The sequence below is a fragment of the Capricornis sumatraensis genome, chromosome 1 (assembly GCF_032405125.1).
Source record: "Capricornis sumatraensis isolate serow.1 chromosome 1, serow.2, whole genome shotgun sequence".
Taxonomy (NCBI): domain Eukaryota; kingdom Metazoa; phylum Chordata; class Mammalia; order Artiodactyla; family Bovidae; genus Capricornis; species Capricornis sumatraensis.
The window spans coordinates 92,428,471-92,454,438 of NC_091069.1; positions in this window are offsets into that span (position 1 = coordinate 92,428,471).

The window sequence follows — 25,968 nt, forward strand, 5'->3', positions numbered from 1 at the left end:
GAACTACAGATGTACTTTCACAGTCTGAGACTTCTGGTCCTGGTTAGGGTCGACATGAAAATAATTCCTCAGGATGTAGTCATTCCTTCTGAAGCTCCATGTTTGTTGTGCATCCAGCAAACAGGATGCAAGTATCATCCCCTGAAAATTGTGGGGGAAAAGTGAACCCTGGCCATGCCACACATCTCCATTTCAGGACCCACACAAGTGGCTGCATCTTTATACAACTCTCTTGCTTCCACTGCATCCCACCACACCCTCGACATTGATTTGGGAAGGCTTTCACTGGCCTCCAATCACTGCAGAGAGGGCTTTTGCCTAAGATACCCAGCATCCGTTACAATTCACTGCAATCTGGGGCTGACATTATTCTTGATCATCCTCACTTATCACAATCAGGTGAGCAAGAAGAGGGGCCTCTTTTTTAAAAAAATTAAAAAACAATCTATCTACAATGTTCAAAGGTGGATCATAGATTCCCTCCTCTCCTAGGCATGGATGATCCCTGGTAGACTGAACTTGTGAGCACGCACGCTAAGTCGCTTCAGTCATGTCCAACTCCTTGAGACCCTATGGACTATAGCCCGCCAGGCTCCTCTGTCCATGGGATTCTCCAGGCAAAAATACTGGAGTGGGTTTCCATGCCCTTCTTCAGGGGATCTTCCCCATCCAGGGATCAAACTTGCATCTCTTATGTTTCCTGCGTTGGCAGATGGGCTCTTTACCGCTAGCACCACCTGGGAAGACCCCAATAGACTGAACTGCTGCTGCTGCTGCTGCTACTGCTGCGAAGTCACTTCAGTCGTGTCTGACTCTGTGTGACCCCATAGACGGCAGCCCACCAGGCTCCCCCGTCCCTGGGATTCTCCAGGCAAGAACACTGGAGTAGGTTGCCATTTCCTTCTCCAATGCCTGAAAGTGAAAAGTGAAAGTGAAGTCGCTCAGTCAAGTCCGACTCCTAGCAACCCCATGGACTGCAGCCTACCAGGTTCCTCCGTCCATGGGATTTTCCAGGCAAGAGTACTGGAGTGGGGTGCCATTAGTCACATCAAATGCTCATTCAAGAGCACATTGGCTAGCTTATTCAAAAGATGCTTGCAAAATACATGGAATCTAGAAGAATGGTACTGATGAACCTATCTGCAAGGCAGATTCACGGAGGTAGAGAGTGGACTTCTGGACACAACCAGGGAAGGAGAGGGTGGGGAGAATTGAAAGCATTGAAAGCATTGACAAGTATACATATATAAAATAGCTAACTAGGAAGCTGCTGTATAACACAGGGAACTCAGCTCTGTGCTCTATGATGACCTAGAGGGATGGGATGGGGGGCAGTGGGAGGGAGTCTCAAGAAGGAGGGAATATATGTGTACTTACAGCTGATTCACGTTGTGCAGCAGAAACTAACACAACACTGTAAAGCAGTTATCTCCCAATTAAAAGTTTAAAAAAACATTTGACGAGAGAATCAGCAGCACAGAGACTCAAGATTGGGGCACAAAAAGAGGAAAGGAGAGAACAATGTCTAGACACAAAAACTATTTTAGTCTCTCTCTCTCTCTCTCTCTCTCTCTCTATATATATATATATATATATATATATATATATGAATATATAAGTGGCACAACTTATGATAAAATACATGTAAAAAAAAAATAAAAGACGCTTGCAAGTGTGTTGGTGGAGACTGGCCAAGCACACAAGCACCCAGCCCAATGAGGGTGTGTTAATGTCTTTGACCTTCAGCCCTCTGCAGCCTCTAAACCTGGGTTAGCCTAGATTCTTTAAAACTGGGCCCAAAGGAACAGAGAATAGTGTTTTAAACATTAAAAAAAAAAAAAGTATGGGGGCAATAGTAGCCTCAGAAATGGTCAAGAGACTCATCTTAGCTGTAGGCCCCCGTATAAAACAGGTCCTGCCTTAATATCAGGAAAGGGATTTTGACCATTACAGAGGCCCCCAAAGTAAAAAGAATGCTCTATCTGCAGGCACTCTCTGGTCCTGGCTTCAAGCACAGGGCTGAACCAGGGACTCTGCTGTGTGCCTGGTGATTATTTCCAGCTCAGGGGTTCAGGGATTCCACTGTTGCGGTGGGGAGATCCCTTTTACCAGCTGAGGCTGTGATTGTTCATCCAGAAGCCAGATGGTCTTTGTAGCATTTCTAATTCACCCGGAAGGGGATGTTTGTGTGTTGCCCTGAGATTTGCTGATGAAAGCACAAAGGCTCCCCAAAGACCTAAATAACAGGAACTCGGCAACCCACAGACTGCAATTGTGCCTCCACAATAATAGTAATTACTGCAAGATTGATAATTTCATTTTCAATTTCCTATTGCCACTTTTGTCTTGGGCAGCTCAGAAGCTCAGCAGAAAGAACTTGAGCCACTTTTGGGGTGTGACCATATAGTAGTATTTTCATGTTTGTCTGTTTTAGCATTTATTGGTTTTTTTAAATTGCAAAATACCTGTTGCCTGTAAGAAATTGAAAAAAGGCAGAAAGTAAATTAAATGAGAATCCAACAACCCAGTGATCACCACTAGTGACACATATCATTTTATCTTTTTACAAAAACAAAAATGTGGTATGTGTTTAGTAAACTGATTTCTAATTTAACAGTATTTTTTTCAGTCTTTCCAAGTCACTAAATAAAATAAATTTAATTAATCAATTTAAAACCATTATTTTTAATAGTTGCATAGGATTGTATTATACAAATACAATATATTAAATATTAATATATTTAAATACAAATATATATTAATATATTTAATCCATTCTCTATTGCAGATTTAGATTATTTCTAATTATTTTTGTTATTGACAAGGAACTTTTTAGGTCAAAGCCTTTGTTTTGAGGCCAAAGTGCTTATTTTTAATAAATGCTCTGGACATGGACACTACCTGTAGAATTTCTGGTTCAAAAATACGTGAACATAATTCAGGTTTTTTATATTTATTTTCAAATTATCCTTCAAAGAATTTGTGTCTGGTTATACTCGAACCCAGATTTCCCAGATAGCTCAGTGGTAAAGAAGCCACCTGCAAGGCAGGAGCCACAGGTTCGATCCCTGGGTGGGGAAGATCCTCTGGAGGAGGGCATGCAACCCACTTCAGTATTCTTACCTAGAAAATCCCACGGACAGAGGAGCCTGGGGGGCTGCAGTCTATAGGGTTGCAAAGAGTTAGATGCGACTCAATCACGCACACATGCTCAAACCAGCAGAGTATAAGAACTCATTTCCCCATATATTCTTTAATTCTAAGTATTATTATCATTAGTAAATATTTGTCAAATAGGTAGTTATACAATGGTATCTCATTCTTTAAAATTTGCATTTTCCTGGTCATTATTGACTGTGACCATCAACAATAGCATTTGTTTGTATTTCTTCTTTTGTAAATTGCCTGCTTATTTCCTCTGTTCGTTTTTCTGTATGACCATTCATCTTTATCTTATTGATCTACAAAAGCATAATCTGTGCCATAAATATCAACCCTTCACTTTCCTTACAAGTTGGAAATATTCCACCCCCCATTATTGTTTGCCTGTTAATCTTATTAAAGATCTGTTTTGATAGACAGATTTTTAAAATATTGTCAGTTCCTTTATGATTTGTGTCTTTGGTATCATTCTTAGAAAGCACTTCTCCATTAAAAAAAAATATACATATATGTATATACATAACTGTTTTCCTTGAGGGTTTTTATAATTTCTCTTTTTACACTCACATCTTTAATCTGTCTGATAGTGATGTTAATTTATTGTGTGAAGTAGAAACTTTATTTTTTCCCCAAATTGTTAGTCATTTGGCCAATTACTGAAGATTTTTATCTTCTATTTAACTGGTTTGAAGTGTCACCTATATCATATGTTAAAATTTTATGTATATTTTTATCTGCTCCTGGACTTTGCAACTTTTTTTTAATCAATCTATCCATCTTAGCTGTTTTTTGACCCCAACTGGTGTTATATTTTATCTCAACTGGTGTTATTTTTTGTAATATATATTGCTTTGGTGTACATTGTATTAAGTGAAAGTGAAAGTCGCTCAGTCATGTCCAACTCTTTGGGGCCCCATGGACTATGCAGTCCATGGAATTCTCCAGGCAAGAATACTGGAGAAGGTAACCTTTCCCTTCTCGAGGGGATCTTCCCAACCCAGGAATCAAACCCAGGTCTCCCGCGTTGCGGGCAGATTCTTTACCAGCTGAGCCACAAGGGAAGCCCAAGAATACTGGAGTGGGTAGCCAATCCCTTCTCCAGAGGATCTTTCCAATCCAGGAATTGAAAGAGACTCTTGCATTACAGGTGGATTCTTTACCAACTGAACTATCAGGGAAGTCCTGGATTGTGTAGTTGGGGAAATTGCTGCGTATTTCATTTGAAGTTTATACTTGGATATTTTACAATTTCTGTAACTACAGTCATTGGGAACCTTCTTCCATGAGATGTTTTGAAGTAGTTATTGCTGATTTCTGGTAAAACCCTTGATTTTTAATAAATGCTTTAGGACATCACAGCTAACCACTCCCTTATAGTTCCAATATTCTTTCACGTTGCTGTTGGTAGTTCAGTCTCTAAGTCTTGTCCAGCTCTTTGCAACCCCATGAACTGCAGCATGCCAGGCTTCCCTGTCCTTCACTCTCTCCCGGAGTTTGCTCAAACTCATAGAAAGCAGAAAAATAATTTATTCCAAAAGGTGACAGATCAATCCTGAAGACAGAGTTTGGTGTGATTCCACCACATCAGGACAGATTTTCCCTCTAGACGTATTCTCTTTCTGATTGTCCCACTGGAGTGTGGAATAAACCATTATCTGAACACTGTGTGGTATATTTAAAAATATATACGGTTTGAAAATTCAGTCATATTTTATTTAGATAATTTACCCTTGTGTTGATAAAAGAAGTCTGTAATTTTTATTGTCATTTTGGCCTACAGGGATATTTTAGATTTTCTTTTATAAATTGAGTTTTATTGATAACTTTTTTAAAACGTCAAAAAATTTTTTTTCTGAAAGGCTTGAAATAACTCTCCAGTACATTGTTTGAATCTGTCCTTTCAGAATGTTACATCTCAAGTCACTGGCAAATGTCCCTCATTAATGAAACATCTCTATCCATCCTTATATTTCACATCCCCAGGTCTAAAATCTTCAGAGCTCACTCCCAAATGTGCTCCCTAGGGGTCAGATCCTGCAATTCTTCTGGGAGCCAAAAGAAAATTCCTATTTGCAGGCTGGTCTGAGACAGGGATGAGAGTTGATATTACAAGGTACCTGCCTCAAGTGAAGTCTTTGCAGGGTTTTCAGGCAAGAGGAGACTGCTCTCCCTGCTAATGGAGAGACAACCGTTCTCCCACTACAGACAATTCAGTGGAAACTAGGGATTCAAGACTTTTAGGGTCATTCATACAAATGTCCCCACCCCAGTTCTCACCGATGTACCCTTTTTGTCCCAGGGTCCTGACTCTAACATGGGGCATCTCTTGTGGCTATAAGTTGTCTCTTTCTCTATTTTGCTACCTTTATAATTAAGATCCTGGACCTGATTTTTGACATGGTCTGCCCTATAGCTGGTTTCCCTGGTAACTCAGCTGGTAAAGAATCTGCCTGCAATGCAGGAGACCCTGGTTTGATTCCTGGGTCAGGAAGATCCTCTGGAGAAAGGATAGGCTACTCACTCCAGTATTCTTGGGCTTCCCTGTTGACTCAGTTGAAAAAGAATCTGCCTGCGGTATGGGCTGGAAATGAGGTGTCTCAATAACTGCTTCTTTAGAAACGAGCTGCCTTACACTGCATGCTTTGTATATTGAGAGTCTCTCCTGGTTCCACTGTCCCTTCTGATTCCATCATTTTCTTTTTTAAGACTTTCAATATAATTAACAAAAGTTAGACAAAGAATTAACAACAACAAAAAGAACCAACCTCCCCCAACAAAAACAACAACAAAAAACCCACCTCTCCTGGAACTAATAAGTGATTATATCAAGGTTATGGAACCCAAAGTATACAAAAGTCAATCACTTTCCTATATACCAGAAATAAATATGTGGAATTTGAAACAAAGAGCACAATACCACTTACATTAGGGCCCCCAAATGGAATATTTAGGTATAAATCCAAGAAAATAAGTACATAGTCTATATGAGGAAAACTACAAAGCTTTAATGAAAAAAACTGAAGAATTAAATAAATAGATATTGCATGTTCATGGATAAGAAGACTCGATATTGTCAAGATGTCAGTTCTTCCCAGCTTTGTCTAGAGATTCAATACAGTCCCAATCAAAATCCCAGCAAGTCATTTTATACAAACTGATTCTAAAGTTTATGTGGAGAGTCAAAAGACCCAGAATAACCAGTACAATATTAAAGAAGAACAAAGTTGAGGACAAACACCATCTGACACTAAGAATTACTATAAAGCCATAGTAAACAAGACAGGTGTTATTGGCAAAAAAAAAAAAAGGCAAATATATCAATCAAACAGAATAGAGAGTCCAGAAATAAGCCCACTGATCTTTGACAAACGAACAAAAGCAATACAAAGATAGTTTTTCAACAAACAGTGCTGGGAACAACTGGACACTCATGTAAGAAAAAACGATCCTGCACCCAGAACTTACATCTTTCACAAATATTAACTCAAAATGGACCACAGACCTAAATGCAAAATGCAAAGTTTGAAACTCCTAGAAGATAGCATAGGAGAAAACCTGGATGACCTTGGGTTTGGTGATGAATTTTTGGATACAACACTAAAGCTGTAATCCGTGAAATAAATTCTTAATAAGCTGGATTTCATTAAAATTAAGTTTCTGCTCAGCAAAAGACAATGTCAAGAAACTGAGAAGAGGAACCACAGACTGAGAAAACATTTGCAAAGACCCACCTGATAAGGGACCGCTATCTGAAGAATAAGAATTCTTAACACTCAACAATGAAGAAACAAACGACCCAATTAAAAAATGAGCTAAAGATCTTAACAAACACCTCACCAAAGAAGATATATACAGATGGCAAATAAGCATATGAAAGATGCTCCACGTCATATGTTACCAGAGAAACACAAACTAAAGCAACAATGAGATATCACGACGTACGTTTAGAATGGCTACAAGGTGGAATGCTGACACTACTGAATGCTGGCAAGGATGCGGAGCGACAGGAACTTCACTCACTGCTGGTAGGAATGAAGAAATACACAGCCACTGTGGAAGATGGTTTGGCAGTTTCTTACAAAAAAAATATTCTTACCATATGATCCAGCAATTTCACTCCTTGGTGTTTACCTAAAGAGGCTGAAATTTTATGTCCACGAAATAACCTGTGTATGTCACCTACATTCATAATTGCCAAAACTTGGAAGCAACCAAGATGGCTTTCAATCAGTGAATGGATAAACTGGGATACATCTAGATGATTAAATATTATTCAACTCTAAAAATAAATGAGCTACCAAGCCTTGAAAAGACGTGGAAGAAAGTTAAATGCATATTACTAAGTGAAAGAAGCCAACTAGATACATTTGGAATCTCTATGATTCCAAATATATGACATTCTGGGAAAGGCAAAAGTATGGAGGCAGTACAAAGATCAGTGGTTGTCAGGGCTGGGGGTGGAGGGGAAGGAAGAATAGGCAGAGCACAGAAATATTTTCAGTACAGAAAATTCTCTGTATGATGAATTCATTATAATGAATTCACTGAATGTACAATACCAAGACGAACCTAAGGTAAACTATGGGCTTTGAATGATTATGATGAGCCAATACAGGTTAAGCAGTTGTAACAAATGTTCCACTCTGGTGACTGATGTTAATAATTGGGGAGGCTATGCATGTTCTGGGGCAGGGAGTATATGGGGACTGTAAGTATCTTCCTCTCCATTTTGTTGTGAACATAAAACTGCTTTATAAAAAATAAAATCTTTAAATACATACCCACCAAATCAGGTGGTACAAATGTTAAGTTGATACAAATCCAAATATAATAGTAATTCCATTAAATATGAATGAATTAAATCAGTTCAGTATCAGGTCAGTCGTTCAGTCGTGTCCGAATCTTTGCAACCCCATGAATCACAGCACGCCAGGCCTCCCTGTCCATCACCATCTCCCGGAGTTCACTCAGACTTGCATCCATCAAGTCAGTGATGCCATCCAGCCATCTCATCCTCTGTTGTCCCCTTCTCCTCCTGCCCCCAATCCCTCCCAGCATCAAGGTCTCTTCCAATGAGTCAACTCTTCACATGAGGTGGCCAAAGTACTGGAGTTTCAGCTTTAGTATCATTCCTTCCAAAGAAATCCCAGGGTTGATCTCCTTCAGAATGGACTGGTTGGATCTCCTTGCAGTCCAAGGGACTCTCAAGAGTCTTCTTCCACACCACAGTTCAAAAGAATCAATTCTTCGGCACTCAGCCTTCTTCACAGTCCAACTCTCACATCCATACATGACCAGTGGAAAAACCATAGCCTTGACTAGACGGACCTTAGTCGGCAAAGTAATGTCTCTGCTTTTGAATATGCTATCTAGGTTGGTCATTACTTTCCTTCCAAGGAGTAAGTGTCTTTTAATTTCATGGCTGCAATCACCATCTGCAGTGATTTTGGAGCCCAAAAAAATAAAGTCTGACACTCTTTCCACTGTTTCCCCATCTATTTCCCATGGAGTGATGGGACCAGATGCCATGATCTTCATTTTCTGAATGTTGAGCTTTAGGCCAACTTTTTCACTCTCCACTTTCACTTTCGTCAAGAGGCTTTTTAGCTCCTCTTCACTTTCTGCCATAAGGGTGGCATCATCTGCATATCTGAGGTTATTGATATTTCTCCCGGCAATCTTGATTCCAGCTTGTGCTTCTTCCAGTCCAGTGTTTCTCATGATGTACTGTGCATATAAGTTAAATAAGCAGGGTGACAATATACAGCCTTGACGTACCCCTTTTCCTATTTGGAACCAGTCTGTTGTTCCATGTCCAATTCTAACTGTTGCTTCCTGGCCTGCATACAGATTTCTCAAGAGGCAGGTCAGGTGGTCTGGTATTCCCATCTCTTTCAGAATTTTTCACAGTTTATTGTGATCCACACAGTCAAAGGCTTTGGCATAGTCAATAAAGCAGAAATAGATGTTTTTCTGGAACTCTCTTCCTTTTTTGATGATCCAGCAGATGTTGGCAATTTGATCTCTGGTTCCTCTGCCTTTTCTAAAACCAGCTTGAACATCAGGGAGTTCACAGTTCACATATTGCTGAAGCCTGGCTTGGAGAATTTTGAGCATTACCTTACTAGATTGTGAGATGAGTGCAATTGTGTGGTAGTTTGAGCATTCTTTGGCATTGCCTTTCTTTGGGATTGGAATGAACACTGACCTTTTCCAGTTCTGTGGCCACTACTGAGTTTTCCAAATTTGCTGGCAAATTGAGTGCAGCACTTTCACAGCATCATCTTTCAGGATTTGAAATAGCTCCACTGGAATTCCATCACCTCCACTAGCTTTGTTTGCAGTGATGCTCTCTAAGGCCCACTTGACTTCACATTCCAGGATGTCTGGCTCTAGATGAGTGATCACACCATCGTGATTATCTGGGTTGTGAAGACCTTTTTTGTACAGTTCTTTCATGTATTCTTGCCACCTCTTCTTAATATCTTCTGCTTCTGTTAGGTCCATACCATTTCTGTCCTTTATCGAGCCCATCTTTGCATGAAATGTTCCCTTGGTATCTCTAATTTTCTTGAAGAGATCTCTAGTCTTTCCCATTCTGTTCTTTTCCTCTATTTCTTTGCATTGGTCACTGAAGAAGGCTTTCTTATCTCTCCTTGCTATTCTTTGGAACTCTGCATTCAGATGCTTATATCTTTCCTTTTCTCCTTTGCTTTTCTCTTCTCTTCTTTTCACAGCTATTTGTAAGGCTTCCCCAGACAGCCATTTTGCTTTTTTGCATTTCTTTTCCATGGGGATGGTCTTGATCCCTGTCTCCTGTACAATGTCATGAACCTCATTCCATAGTTCATCAGGCACTCTATCTATCAGTCCAATGTAAAAACTGAGATTTTCAGACTGAAAATAAAATCAGAAATCACCTGGAGGTAAAAAAGCAAAGCCTGAGACTAAGGCTTAGGTATAATTATTAGGGAATGTATTAATAGCTCTAGGGCTTGGAATGGAAATGAAGAAAGAATAGCGAAAAGAAACAGGCAAAGAGGAAAGTCAAAACAAGGATCTGAAGAGTAGATATATGTATATGTATAACTGATTGATTTTACTGTACAGCAGAAAGTAACACATTGTAATTCAACTATACTCCAATAAAAATTAGTTTTAAAAAAACAAGAATGTGTTATCAAGGTGACTAGCTGCTACAGGGTGTTCCATCACAATGGATGATCTAAGATGCTTTATGATAAGCAGCTAAGATCCTTGGGAAAGAAACAGGGGAGCACTTATCCATTAACCACCGCCCCCCACCACCTTTTGCTGAGGGTTGTTCCAAATGGCATTAACAGCTTCTTACCCATGTTGAGCAGGCAGGGTCCCACTGGTACCGTACACTGAGGAAAGAGCTGGGGCCGAGAGAATCCCAAGTAATTCCCAAGAGGTGTCCAATAGACCATCCAAACATTGGGACTGGAAGTTTTCTTCTACAGGTTTAAAATTTTCTTTAAGGATTAGTCATCAGATTTATATCTCCCATTTAGTTCATTTTGATAACTTACATGTTTCTTTGAGAATCATCCCATTTCATCAAGTTCCTCAAATAGGCACCATAGTTTCTTTGCTTGTCTGTTTTTGATTGTTTTTGGCCACATGACATGTGGGATCTTATCCTCAACCAGGGATCGAACTGGGCCCCCTGCAATAGAAGTACAGAGTCTTAACCACTGCACTGCCAGAGAAGTCCCCTAGGCTAGAATAGTTTTTCTCTCTCTTTTTAAGTATACTTTTAGGAGGGTGTATAATATGTTGTTTATGGTTTTATGTTACAGAAACAAGCTTGGATTGAATTATTAATGATACCTTTCTGTTTTTCAGTGAATTAATTTCTGCTTTCATTATATTAGTACCTTTTAACAGGTTTACTTTACATTTACACTAAAAATTTTTCCTTCTTAGTCTAAAATATGTCACTTACAAAAACAGAATATAATGAGGGCTGGATGGGGGAAGAGGGAAATGGGGAGATGTTGGTCAAAGGGTAAAAGTGTTAGTTATGTAAGATGATGAAGTTGTGGAGACCTAACATACAGCATGGTGACTATAGTTAATAATACTGTATTGTATACTGTATACTCGATATTTGCTAAAAAGGTAGATCATAAATGTTCTCAACACACATACACGCAAAAGGAAAAGAAAAACTGGGAACTATGTGAGGTGATAGATATGTTAACTAGCTTGATTGTGGCAATCATTTCACAGTGTATATCAAAATATCAAGTTGTACACCTTAAATATGTATAATTACTATTTGTTAATTATACTTCAATAAAGCTGGGGGAAAAAGAGAATACACAGACAATGAAGGCTGTTAGGTAGAGACCAGCAACTAAAGAGATGAACACCTTGAAATACAAGGTTAAGGAAAAACCAAACAGCAAAAACTTTTCTTCTTGAAATAAATGCTTAGCTCACGTAGTTTCATTATTCCTTTTAAAAATAATGTGACAGCAACAGCATTTTAGAATATGGTTTCTTTTCTGAGTATAGCTTTGTCACATGCCAGAAGTTTTGAAACCTGGTATTATTATTACTGTTATTTTCAAAACTATTTAATTATATGTTTTATTTCCTTTGTTACCCAAGAGTTATTTACAAGAATATTGCTTAACTTCCTGGTGTTTGATATTTTCCTTACTAATTCTTTGTTTTGCTGGATTATGGTCAGAGAGTTTAAATCTAAGAATTTATGGAAATTTCTTTTATGACCTAATGTATAACCTCATAACCAGTGGCTATTTTCAAGGTATATGAATCAGCTTGTTTGTGGACTATAAATGCCAGAAAGCTTATTGATTATATTATTTGATTCCTTTATTTATGTGTCCACTTGATTCATCAAAGTGAATAAAGAAATGATAGTCCTAACAATTTCTTCTTGATTTCTAAGTTTTCATTTTTAATATCTGGACACTATTTTATGTAGAACATAAACATTCATGAGTTTTATATCATTTTGTGATTTCCATCTTATATTGGTATAATAGTCTACATAACTTTTTTCTTTAATTCTTCTTTGATATTAATATTGCCATCTATATTTTAGCCTTGGCTTTGTTTTCATCAATGTTGAGCATTAATGTTGTGAATAAAGTAATTCACAACATTAATGTACTATGTCTTTGTCATCTTTTAAAAGAAGAACTTTACGGGTCACTTAATTTTAGACTTGCCTTTTGTCAACAACATGTATTACTCAGATTTCTGTGGAGAAAATAGAAACCACCTTATGTGTTTCAAGTGGAAAAGGACTTAATCCAGGGAATTCTGTGCTTGTGGAGGCCTTCGGGGTGTCTGGAGGAGTGGAGACTGGGGGCCTCCCCTGGACTACTGATTCCAAGTCACTGCAGGGAGATCAGGAAGCTATTGCTACTGCTGTCAGGACAACTGTCTCTCGCCCCTCTGAGTTAGTGACCAGATGCTGGAACACAGCTCCCACCAGCTTAAAGCTGTTCCCATGACCTGACAGCAGGAACATGGCCTCCACCTCACCTCCACCTACCAAAGCAGCACAACTATTTCAAGGGCATCTTATTGGCCTAGCTGACTTATGACCCTCATTTTGACAGTCTTCAAAAAGGGTAATTTTTAGATTTATAACCTCTCCAAATGGAAAGTGAATGGAATGGAAGTTAGGAAAGCCAGTCTAAAAATCTGCCATACAATAACAGAGCGCTGGATTTATCCTTTGGAATTATGAGAGACCTTCTGTCTCAGATGAGGGGGTGTAGTAGCTCAGACACATTTATTCTAACAGATACTACTGATCTAACTTCCTTACTCTTAGGCTGACTTGCATTTCTACTCTTCTTCTTTTCATACTTTTGAACATATGGATCAACTTTCATTTGCTTTTTTACTAAATAGTAATTTTTAAGTCTTATAGTCCACTTCATTCTACTACTGATTATCTTCAGATTAAAAATATTAATACATAAAGGAACATGTTTCATTCATATACATATATTTAGGTTAAATATGTATTTATATATTCATACACACACACATATATATGGGCTTTCCTGGTATTTCAGCTAGTAAAGAATCCGTCTGCAATGCAGGAGACCCCAGTTCAATTTCTGGGTCGGGAAGATCCCTTGGAGAAGGGATAGGCTACCCACTCCAGGATCCTTGGGCTTCCTGGGTGGCTCAGATGATGAAGAATCCACCTGCAATGTGGGAGACCTGGGTTTGATCTCTAAGCATGGCAACTCACTCCAGTATTCTTGCCTGGAGAATCCCCACAGACAGAGGAGCCTGGGGGGCTGCAGCCCATGGGATTGCAAAGAGTCAGACATGACTGAGTGACTAAGCACAGTATATATATAGATATAGACTGCAAGATTAATCATAAATTAGTTTCTGTTGATAAGTGTTCTAGTCAGGGACTTTGTTGGCAAATAAGAGAAACCTTCTACTAAGTTTTAAGATTTTAGTGGAAGGCTAAATCTATTTGGTAGATTATAGAATTGGTGGGAGGCCTGGACAGTAAGGCTGGGCAAATGGGCAGGAGGCTAGGAACCTAGAGCCAGGCCATACCCAATCTGTTTAGCATCCTGCTGCTGTCCCCACAGCCCCAGGGCACAGGCCTCCTGACTCCTCCTCTAGGTTAAATCCTGGGCAGGGCTTCCTGTGAGCTGATTTTAGGCCATCCACCTGGGCTATCGAAGATGAGTACTTGGCTTTTTTAACATCAGTGGAGAAAGGCTGGCCTTTGAACCTAGGAAGGTGTGCGCCCCTTTGGGTGTGCACTAGCACTCCCCAAAATGACTGCACACACCCATGATTGTGAAATATGAGAGATGTAGTCTGTTTCCCTTCTTTCTTCTCTTTTATCTGATCAAGAAGCCCTTATTGACTGTCTTCTATGATCAGAAGCTATTGTAGGCACAACATATGGAAATCAAGAAACCAATTCCTGTCTTCAAGGAATATATTATCTAGCATGGGAGAGTTAGATGATTAAAGGTATGTTTTAATGTCATGAGAGACAAGTAGGAACACGCATGTTCACAGAATGGGAATGCAGTGGAGGAAAAGGATGTTTAGTCCAGTCTGAGTGGGAGAGGACTAACTGATTTCAAAAGAGGAGCATTTCCAGGTTTCCATGGGGCAGAAAGACATGGAATCCAGAAACACAGGGCCCCATGGTGCACTGAAAATAGACACACTTTGCTGTGGCCAAGTGTGAAATGCAGGGTGGGTCTAGGGTATCCAAGGCAGGAGAAGTGGATGGAGCACCTTGCGCCAGGGGAGGGAGACCCAAGGGAACATGGATCCTTGCCACCTCCTCCACACTGGGGCCTGGTAACTCTCTGTCTCTGAGATATGATAAGTCTTTGAACTGCATGTTCAAAGTATGACATAGCATGACAGTTCAAAAGTATGACAGAGCTTCTAACCCAGCTGGAGCCTGGAGGAAGTGGTGGCCAAGGGATAGCGGGGCTGCTAGAAGGGCACGCACAGGACACTGCACTTCTGCAAAATTGTGAGGGTTTCCCTCAGTTCAGCAGACCGCAGAGAGGGTGGCTAGGTTTGGGCATCTTTCAGGTGAGGGGACTCCAGTAATATTTTCTGAGAGGGGGACCACCTGATTCAGGGAATTTGCATGGGGGAGGCCTTATAGGCCCCAGAGAGGACAGCATTTGGATGTCTGACCCACAGAGGCTACCAGAGGCCCATCAGTTGCTACTTTTCTAGTAGCAATATCCACAGAGGGGCCACAAGAGAGACCTCTCCTCTTGAGTGGTCAGGCCACTCAAATGGCTGTTCTCTTGCTCTCTTACATCCCTACTCTACCAGTGCCTGCTTCGCCTACACCCTACTCACAGGAATGACCTTTCTGCACACTTGCCCCAGGCCGAGCTAGTGATAGTTCTTATCAAAGAGGTGGTGAAGGGCATGCCCCTCTTTCAGTTTCTCGGATAACCCATGACCAATCTGACATCATGTAACTGACATCTTCATATAACTGGCCGTCTTCCCATCCCTCTGGGAGCAAAGCCTGCCCCCATGTCTTGCCTCCTGCACACATAGGATGTCACTCCAGGACCTGACTTCAAATACATAAGCTCCCCCATCCGTTAAACCATTGGTGACTCTGTTGCTGACTCTGGCCTCTTTCTTCTGTCTTAAAGCTGGGCGAGCACAGGACTTGGAGGCCTGTGGAGGGCAGTTCAACACCCACCCCCACCCAAGCCTACCCTCTTCTCTAAGCTGCTGTAGCCACAACTGTAGTCTGTCCTGGAGTTTTTGGTACTGGAGTGAGACTGTTTCAGTCATGAAAAGTGATAAAAAAGAGTTCTGGAGTCTTAACAAGCTGTCAACAGAGGAGCTGCTAGCCAGTGGGGAAGTATGACAGAGTACACAGTTAGAGATCAGTTACTGAAAAAAAAATAAAAACACCCCATGCCTGTACCCGGTGAGCTGAGCCTTCTCAATAAACGTGTTTGGTCTGCGGTTGCCGGTGGCTAATGAAGTGCTGATGAGAGAGCTGGTTACTCAGCAAGGACACTGTATGCACGCTCAGTCGCTCAGTCATGCCCAGTAGTGTCTGACCCATGTGACCCCACGGACTGCAGCCCACCCGGCTCCTCTGTCCATGGGACAATCCAGGCAAGAAACTGGAGTGGGTTGCCATTTCCTTTTCCACAGGATCTTCCCAAGGCAGGGATCGAATGTTCATTTCCTGCAAATGGATTCTTCACCGTTGAACCACCTGGGACAGGCAGTGTTTCCTAAAATTCTCCCAAGAATCTCTTTCCCCTTGCAGCGGCTGCTCAAAACTCCCCATCCTCTTTCTCCACCCCCTAAATCTTTTTCCTCCCTGTGTTTTCTCATGCAAACCAATCTACCTCTGCCATCGGCTCGTCCCCACCCACCAAACCTGTCTTGTGGGGACCTGACCTCCGCCGGCTGAGTCACACCCGCATCAGCGCTGGCCTGACGCCAGGCCCTCATCCCGCTTCCGGCCCCGCGGTGAGCTCCAGTCAGGTTCCCTGAGGGGAGCCGCTTTCTCTTCCGCCTTCTGAATTAGATTCCCCAACAAGTAATCAGGCTTCCTGGGGGAAACTGGAGTTTGCTCGGGAACGTGACCATTAATTGTTGCTGGGTTATCTGAGCCCGCTGTTCCTGCCTTTGCAAACAGCGCCGGGCCGTGCCCTGGAATGAACTGCTGCAGGGGCCCGAGGTCCTGACCGCAGACCCTGCTCCCGTCCCTCTTCCCTTTGACACACAGCGGTGAACTCTGAATTCCAGCACGTCTCCGCTCTGCTGTAGAGCCTTTCTAGGGCGGCAGGCATTCCGCCAGAGCCCGTCTCTGTGGCTTTGTGCCCACAGGTAATTATTAGGGCATGGCCCCAAACACCCTCTTAACCTCTTTGACTTCCAGTCTCGGGGGTCCGCCAGCCCCTCGGTGTTTGGAGGCTTGTCTAACCGCGGCATGGTGGTGTGAGGTACAGTAGGGGGTCTGCTGGGTGGCTGGTCCCTCCGTGACCTTCTGCTCTCCAGCGGCCAGACCTGGGTTCTGAACATGTCCAGTCATGTCTGCCACTGACCTCTTCATCCATGGAAGAGTCTAATATCTGTGCATTTATATACAATACTGAACAAATGCTAATTCCTAGCCAGTACTTGCTGAGAGACTTTGACTCTCAGCCTTGCTGCCGTAAAGTCACAGAAGTGTGGCTCTCCATTTCACAGATCTGGGTCCATGCCCCCATGCCCTAATTCTGATGGTAGAATAGCCATTTCCTTCTTTTTGAAGGAGACTTTCTAAGGATGGTGTCACACCTATCAGACCAATCTCTGCTCCCTGGTACCATGAGCATAACAACTGGATGATCATCGTGAAAGCTCATTCTCAGCACAGTTCTAGAGAAGTAATTTACCTAAAAGTCCAAAACCCACACACACCATCCAACATGACTGAAACGTTCCAGGCTTCCTTACAGATCATTGTCATGGTATCAGATCCAAGTAAATATAGATCCCACCTTTAAAAGAATTGACAAGTAATGCAGGTCTTTGCTGAAGTATTCTTCTAGACCCAGAGGATAGGGTTACACAGGACAAAAATATCTCCTAAAATCCCTAAACTATGATTTCTCATCATTTCTTATGGGAAGTGCTCTAAATCTAGATGTCTCCTGTTTTTCCTCCTTTCTTTGCCTCTCTATCCCTTTCTTTCTCTCTGCTTTTCTCTTTGTCTCTCCCTCTGCTCTGTATGATTACATCTCCTTAGCATTTCATCACATCCAGCTGGTCTGGTCAACAAAGCCAAATCATCTTCCCGGAGACTCCTCACAAGGAGCACAAGAGATACACTTTTTTCTGCAGTTACTTTTCAATTCAATTTTTTATTTTGAGATAAATGTAGATACACGTGCGGTTGTACGAAATAATGCAGAAAGATCCCCTGTACCTTTCCCCAGTGTCTTCAGTGGTTACTCTTTCTAAACCATGTAGCACAATTTCACAATCATGATATTGTCATTGATAGAGTCAGGATACAGAACATTTCTATCACCACAAGGAGTCCTCGTGTTCCCCTTTCATAACCACACCTACTTCCTCCCCAGTCCTCTCATTAGCTCCTGGCAGCCACTAATCTGTTCATTTTTGTCATTGTGACATTTCAAAGCTGCTGTGTAAATGGAATCATATAGTTTGTAATTCTGGGGGATTGGTTTTTTTCACTTAGCAAAATTCTTCGGAGAGTCATCCACGTTGGTGCATGTGTCTGTAATAATAATTCCCTTTTATTGTTGAATACTTATTTTTGCCCACTTGAGCTGCTATAACAAAATATCATAGACTGTAAAAAACAGAAATTTATTTCTGTGGAAGTGGGAAGTCCAAGGTCAAGTTGCCAGCATGGTCATGCTCTCACAAGGGCCCACTTTCTGGTTCCTAACCAGTGCTTTCTTGCTGTGTCCTCACATAATGAAAGGGGCAAGGGGTCCCTCTGGAGCCTCCTTTACAAGGCACTAGTCTCACTCATAAGGGTTCTATCCTCATGACACACACAACTCCCAAAGGCTCCACCTCTAGTAGTACCATCATCTTTAGGGGTTAAGATTGCAGCACATGAAATTGTGGAGCATGGCACATTTAGATCACAGTACTAGTGCTCCATGGAAAGGATTTATCACAGTTTGTTTAACCATTCACCAGTTGAAAGTCATCTGGGTTAATTCCAGTTTTTGCCTATTAGAATAAAACTGCTATAAATATTTGGGGCCAAGATTTTGTGTGACCCTAAATCATCATTTCTCTGGGATAAATACCCAGGAGTGCGATTCCTGGAGCATACAATATTTGCAGGTTAATTTTTAAAGAAATTGCCAAACATTTTTCCAGAGTGGCTGGACCATTTTCTATTCCCATCAGCAATATATCCATTTTCTTTACATCCTCACCACATTTTATGGTGTCATTACTTTTTGTTTTAGCAATTCTGATAAGTATATAGTGATATCCCATGGTTTTAATTTGAATTTCCTGAGGGCTAATGACATTGAACCGGAGCAGGCAATGGCAACCCACTCCAGTACTCTTGCCTGGAAAACCTCATGGGCAGAGGAGCCTGGTAGGCTGCAGTCCATGGGGTCGCTGAGGGTTGGACACGACTGAGTGACTTCACTTTCACTTTTCACTTTCATGCATTGGAGAAGGAAATGGCAACCCACTCCAGTGTTCTTGCCTGGAGAATCCCAGGGACAGAGGAGACTTGTGGGGTGCCGTCTATGGGGTCGCACAGAGTCGGACATGACTGAAGCAATTTAACAGCAGCAATGACATTGAACAACTTTTCATGTGCTTATTTATCATCTGTACATCTCCTTCAGTGGAACATTTCTCCAGGTCTTTTGTTCATTTCTAATTGGATTGTTTAATTTTTTACTCTTAAGTTTTAAGAGTTCTTTATCTAATCTAGATACAAGTCTTTTGTCACATAAGTGGTTTTAAAATATTTCCTCCTTCCCTGTAGCTTATTTTTCATCCATTTAACTTTGCTAGATGAAAATAAATTTGATGTCAAATTTATCAATTTTTCCTTTTATCAGTTGTGCTTTTGGGGCCAAGTCTAAGAAGTCATTCCTTCAGTCTAGCTCTCAAAGATTTTCTTCTGTGTTTTTCTTTCCTAAGTTTTACAGTTTTGCATTTTACGTGTAAGTCCATAATTCAGTTTTGAGTTAATTTTTGTATAACATGTGAGACTTAGGTATGGATTTTTTCTTTCTTTCTTTTTTTTTTTTTTGCTTTGCTTTTTATATTCAATTGTACCAGCATTTGTTAAAATGGCTATCTTTCTTCTATTAAATTGCTTTTTCATCTTTGTCAAAAATGAGCTGGGCAAATTTGTAAGGGTCTATTTCTGTGTTCTCTGTTCCATTGATCTATGTGTCTATCCCTTCAATTCTATCTTGAACTTTGAGTACCTCTTAAACAAAAGTGGAGGAGACATTCTTGCTCTGTTCCCAATCTTAGGAGAAAGCATTAGGCCTTTCCCCATTAAGTAATGTTTGCTGGAAGTTCTTATAGATGCTCTTTGTCACCTTCCTATTCTTCTCCATTCCCCCTCTACTCCTATTTTTCTGAGAATTTTTATCAAGAATGGGTACTGAATTTTATCAAAAGTGTTTCCTGCACCAACTGATATAATCATGTGATTTTTCTTCTTTAGCTTCAGTAATTTGATGGATTATATCGACTGATTTAAGATTTCAATGAGTCTTGCTTGCAACCCTGGAATAAATTCCACTTGGTCATAATTCTTTACAGGGATTGCTGAATTTAATTGTGTTAAGAACTTTTACACCTACATTTTTGTGGGATACTGGTCTGTGTTTTGCTTGTTTTATACTGTCTTTGGTTTTGGTATCAGAGTAATATTAGCTTCATAAGATGAGTTGGGAAATGTTTCCTTCTTTTGTGTTTTCTGGAAGACATTATGTAAAATGGTATTAAATCTTAAACGGTAAAATTCTCTAGTGAAATCATCTAGACTTGGAGACCTTTTTTGGAGGAGTTTAAAAAGTACAGATTCAATTTTCTTAATGGTTATAGGACTCTTCAAATCTATCTTTTTATTGGTAAGTTGTGATAGTTCATGTCTTTCAAGGGATGGTCCATTTTACCTAACGTGTCAGATTTGTGCATGTAGAGTTATTTGCAGTATATCCTTATTTTTTGCGTCTGCAGAGTCTGTAGTGATATTTCTGTTTCACATCTGATATTGGCAGTTTGTGTCTTCTCTCTTTTGTTTGTCAGTCTTGCTAGAAGTTTGTCCATGTTACTGATCTTTTCAAAGAACCAGCTCTTCGTTTCATTAATTTTATTGTTTTTCTGTTTTCAAGCTTCTTTCTTTCTTTCTCTTTGCTTGCCACATGGGGAGTGTTGGCTCTGAAACAAAGTCCAGACTCCTAGTCTTCTGAGTCTGGAGACATGGAGGTAAGGATGAGGGAAAAGTGAACGCAGATGGGAAACAAGAAAGGAAATACACAGTTGGCAGGCACCACCCAGATTATCTTGATAGTGTGGGTGCTAGGTCTTCTGCTGGTGTATTAGCTAGGAGGTTGGTTGAATAGGGAGCTTGGAGACAGTGCTGAGGACTTGGAAAAAGAGGTGCTTGACCATGATGAGGTAAGGGGTCATGAGCTGGACGTCAGGACTCAGCTCACGTTGGATACAAGGAACTGGTAATGGCAACCTACTATTAAGAACCACCGTGGTTTTCCAGCTGAACTAACAGGTCAGTCTCAGCCATATGGTAATTTGTGACATGTGGGCCGAGGCAGATACAAACTCTCGGCAAAAGAAAGAAAGAAGACATTTTAGTGATGATCTTTCAACATAGAGAAAAATGTTAATGTGGAGTTTGGTCTGTAAGATATTCATTTGCAAATACCACTGGCAGCAGGCTTGTATAGCTTGTGTTGTGTAATTATTGTGAAAGAAAGAAAAGAATTCCATGAATTGCCTATATTTCAGTGTTTGGGCACAGAATCAACTGAGGTCAGGTAATAATAAGCAGTCTTGCTCCTAGCCTTATTCATCTAATCATCTCTTATTCTGCTGAGACAATGCTCCTCTTTATGCCACGTGGAGGCCTGGATGCTGTGATTGTAGGAACTCCCGCCAACTCAGCACTTGGCTTGGTGAACTGAGGTTTCTCAGGTCACATCATCAGAGACGGCTAGTGCCATGGACACATCCACTGTCTTGCTCCCCACACGATGGCCATTGAAAATCCCAGGGTGGGGACTCACTGCAGAACCCCTATTCAGTTCACGCGTAGCCCCAAGGAGGGCAGGACTGACGTCAGCCTGGGAGGTGAAGGGCCCAGACTCAGAGAAGGCACGCTGTGTTCCAGGACATGACAGTTACTATGGAGACAAGATGTATGGCTTCCCTCTGCTGTAGCATGGCTGAGCTGCAGGAGCAGTGAAGATAAGTCTTCTGAGGAGTTCATGCATTGTTTAGGAGGTTGCCGAGGAAGGCTGTGATGGCAGAGGGAGAGGGGAAACAAATCATATATTTTCAAGCTGAAGGCTCCATTGCGCAGCCAAATTCCTTTTAGAGAGAACCTTGAGCCTGCACAGCCGAATAAATCCAAGAGTAAGGGAAGTCTGGGGTGATCCGTTTGTCCCCATCCAGTGCAAAATCCCCTATTAGTCCCAAATTACCTCGGATCATCTCTTCCTTCCACTGTAGGAAGGAACAAGAACAGACATTTATTTAACTGCTGTGGACATGAGCTTCCCTGGTGGCTCAGTGGTAAAGAATCAGACTACAGTACAGGAGATGCAGGAGACGTGGGTTCAATCCCTGGATCAGGAAGATCCCCTGGAGGAGGGCATGGCAACCCACTCCAGTATTCTTGCCTGGAGAATCCCATGGACAGAGGAGCCTGGCAGGCTACAGTCCATGGGGTCACTAAGAGTCGGACACGACTGAAGCAATGGAGCAGGCATGCACGCACGTGGACACAGTCTTGAATAGACCCTCCTTAATCTTCCCAACAACCTGTGAAGCAGATCTGAGCAGCCCCTTTCACAGAAGGGAATGTACAGTCGAGCAGCTTGAGGAGCTTCCTATGACCACTGCAGTCTCAGTGGTGGGGCTGGGGTTATTAGAACCTAAGCTTTGTGACCTCGAAACCTATACATACTCTTCCCACTATATCCAAAGAAATCCATCAAGTGATGTGCTTGGTGTTTCTTTCTGCTCAGAGTGCCTATTTAGACATCATAAAAATTTGCAGATCTAGACTGAATGACCTCAGAGGGCAAGTGGGTATTTGCCCAGCGGCCTTGGGGGTGGGAAGAACAGTTTTCACTTTTATAGCTTTTGAACCAGGCACAGCTTGTTGTCTTTGAACTTACAGTGCTCACTGCCAGTAACACCTATTTTTACACTTGTTCCTGCTCTGACTCTGGTAAGACCTGGCAGACTGGACCCCGGTCAACTACATTATTTATATAAACAGGGAGTTGATGTATTGGTCTTTTTTCTGAGTCCAAAGTCAGGACACATGATCTGACCAAGACCTTTTTCTGATTTATAAATATATATGAAGAAAAGGAATAACAAGTAAACCCACTTCTTTGCACATTTAATCAATGGTTTTGGTGGAAAGGTTCACAATTATGAGACATCCTGGATGAATCTACAGTGATAGCATCATGCTGAGAATGAGGGAGCAGTCAAGATATCTGTGTTGAGCAGAATTGATTTGAATTGAGCTACACAACTGCCTGGCACTGGGAATGCCCTTGCTGGCTCTTCCAATCAATTTCCTGCTTCTGCTGCAGGTGAAAGATGGAGGTCGGAAAATGGTTTCTATGAAGAACGATAAGTGAATGACATGATGGAATTTTTTAAACAGAAATGTTGCCCTTTCTCTCATAAAGTGAATTTCTTTGAAGCTACTAAACCTCTCTCTCCAAACCCCAGGGTTGGTGCTAGTCCCATGGGTGCCTGGTCTTTAGCTCTCTCTCTTTGGGCACTAATCTATCTATAACCCTGAGCAAAGAATTCATGCCGCTGACCAGGCCCACAACCTGTGTGCCTCTTCGGGCTTCTGCTACTCGGGCCCCTTACAGCTGGGATGCTCCTGCACCAGCCTTCTCCCTGCCATGTCTGTTCAGTTCCCTCTGCCAACGAAACCTTTCACATCTGCCCCACCCACACCATGCTGTGATTTCTTCTCTGATTCTTTCCTCCACCGATGCTGCCCTTCCCAACCTTTTCCAATAATGGGATGGGAATTATCCCTTGGAATATTGATCCATTATAAACTAGTGTCCCCATCCCCATGTCTTCAGGCTGTTCACATCTTCATATGACCTTCTTTCCATGTCCTGACTCAAAAAGCTTGCTCGCTCTTTCTCTTTCTGGGAAAGCTGGGGTCTAGCACCACCAGGGGTAGCTGGGGAGGTTAGAAGATCTACCTCCAAAGGGGCACCTGGGATGTGCTGTATCCATGACTGAGTGAGGCATCTCGGTGGGTGGACCTGAGGAAGCTTCTCAGAGGACTGTGTCCCCCATGTGGTGCAGCACGATGGGAGAGAGGGTCAGCCAACCCAAAGAGGCCCTATCCTTGGGACAGGAGGAGAAAGGTAGCGTGAACCTGACAGCTGGCAGCCTCACCTCAGTAGCAGGTACTGCTGGGGAGCAGGAGGATGTCAAGACCTCATGGCTAAACTGCTCCTCAACAGAAGCTAACGAGGCTGGAAGATGGCCAGGGACCATTCCAGCACCTGTCTTTCAACGTCATGATCATGTCACCTGCAATAGAGATAGTTTTAGTTCCTCCTTGCCAATCTGAATGTCTTTTATTTTTTTTTCCTCATCTAATGGCCCTTACTAGAGTTTCCAGGACAATGTTGAACAGAAATGGAGAGAACTGACATCCCTGTCTTATTCCTAATTTAGCAGGAGAACTTTCAGTCTTTCCCCCATTTAAGTATGTTGTAAGCTGTGGAATTTTCACAGATGTCCTTTATCAGTTTGAGGAAGTTTCTTTCTATTCCTAGTGTACTGAACATTTTCATAAAGGGTATTAGATTTTGTCAAATGCTTTGTCTGCATCTAATGAGATGATCATATGGATTTTTCCTGCTTTAGTCTGTTAACCTGGTATATTACATTGACTCACTTCCCTATATTGAATATATATCATTCCTGGAATAAATCCTTTTTATATGCTGCTGGATTTGGTTTGTTAGTATTTTGTTGAATATATTTGCTTCTATATATTCATAAGAGATATTGGTCTGTAGTTTTCTTTCCTTAGGATATCTTTGTTTGGTTTTGGTATCAAGGTAACACTAACCTCATAGAATGAGTTAGGAGGTATTCTCTCCTCTTCTATCTTTTGGGAAGAGATTGTGATAAGTTGGTGTTAATTCATCTTTGAAAATCTGGTAGAGTTCACTGGTGAAGCCATCTGGTCCTGGGATTTCCTTTGCAGAAATTTTTTGATTGCTGATTCAATCTTTTTCCTGTTAGAGGTCTACGCAGATTTTCTATTTATTGTTGAGTAATTTTTGGTAGTTTGTATCTTTGTAGGAATTTATCCAGTTCATCTAGGCTTTCTATTTTGTTGGCATACAATTATTTATAATAGTCTCCTATAATTATTTTTGTTCCTACAAGGTGAGTAATAATATCCCCTCTTTCTTTCCTGATTTTAGTAATTTGAATCATCTCTCTTTTAACTTGGTTAGTCAAGCTAAAGGTCTGTTGATTTTGTTGATCTTTTCAAAGAATCAACTTTTGATTTCGTTTATTTTCTGTATTGTTTATTCACTGCTTTGTTTATTTCTGTCCTAATTCTTATCTCCTTCCCTCTGCTTACTCTGGGTTTGGTTTGGTCTTTTTTCTGATATCTTAAGGTAAAATATTAGGATTTGTATTTGAGATCCTTCTTTTGTAGTGCAGGCATTTTCAGCTATAAGTAGCTTTCCAAGCACAGCTTAGCTTTCACAACATCCCATAATGTATGTTGTGTTTTCATTTTCATTCATTTCAAGGTATTTTCTAATTTCTCTTATGATTTTTTCTTTGACCCAATAGTTATTACTTAATTTCCACACATTGTGAATGTCCCAAATTTCCTTCTGCTAGTAATTTCCAATTTAGTTCCATTCTGGACAGAGAACATACCTTGTTTGATTCCAATCCTTTTATGTTTATTGGGCTTTGTTTTGTGGCCTGCCATATGGTCCACCCTAGAGGGTGTTCCATGTGCTCTGAGAAGAATGTGTGTTCTGCTGTTGTTGAGTGGTCTGTTCTACAGATGTCTGTTAGGCCTAGTTGGTAGCATTCTTCAAGTCTTCTGTTTTCTTGATGATCTCCTGTCTAGTTGTTCTATCCATTTGTGGAGTGTTTTACAATTCCACCCAGCAATTCTCCAATTCTCAGTGGACGCTGACTGGGTGTCCCACACATTTAACTCAATTCTGACACTAGCAACCTGGAGATCATGTCAGATTCCACAAGTTAAGGGATCAGTCTTCACAAGACTGCTCCTACTTCAGGCACCAATCACAAGTCCAGGTTGTTACTTCTGCCTCTGACCAGTTTTAAGTCAGAGGTTCCCGCAAACCTCTCCTTGAGTTTGTTTAATTTGCTAGATTGGCTCACAGAATTCAGAGAAACATTTACTTACACTGACCAATTTATTATAAAGGATACAGAGGAACAGCCAGATGAAGAAGTACATAGGGCAGAGTTTGGAAGTAC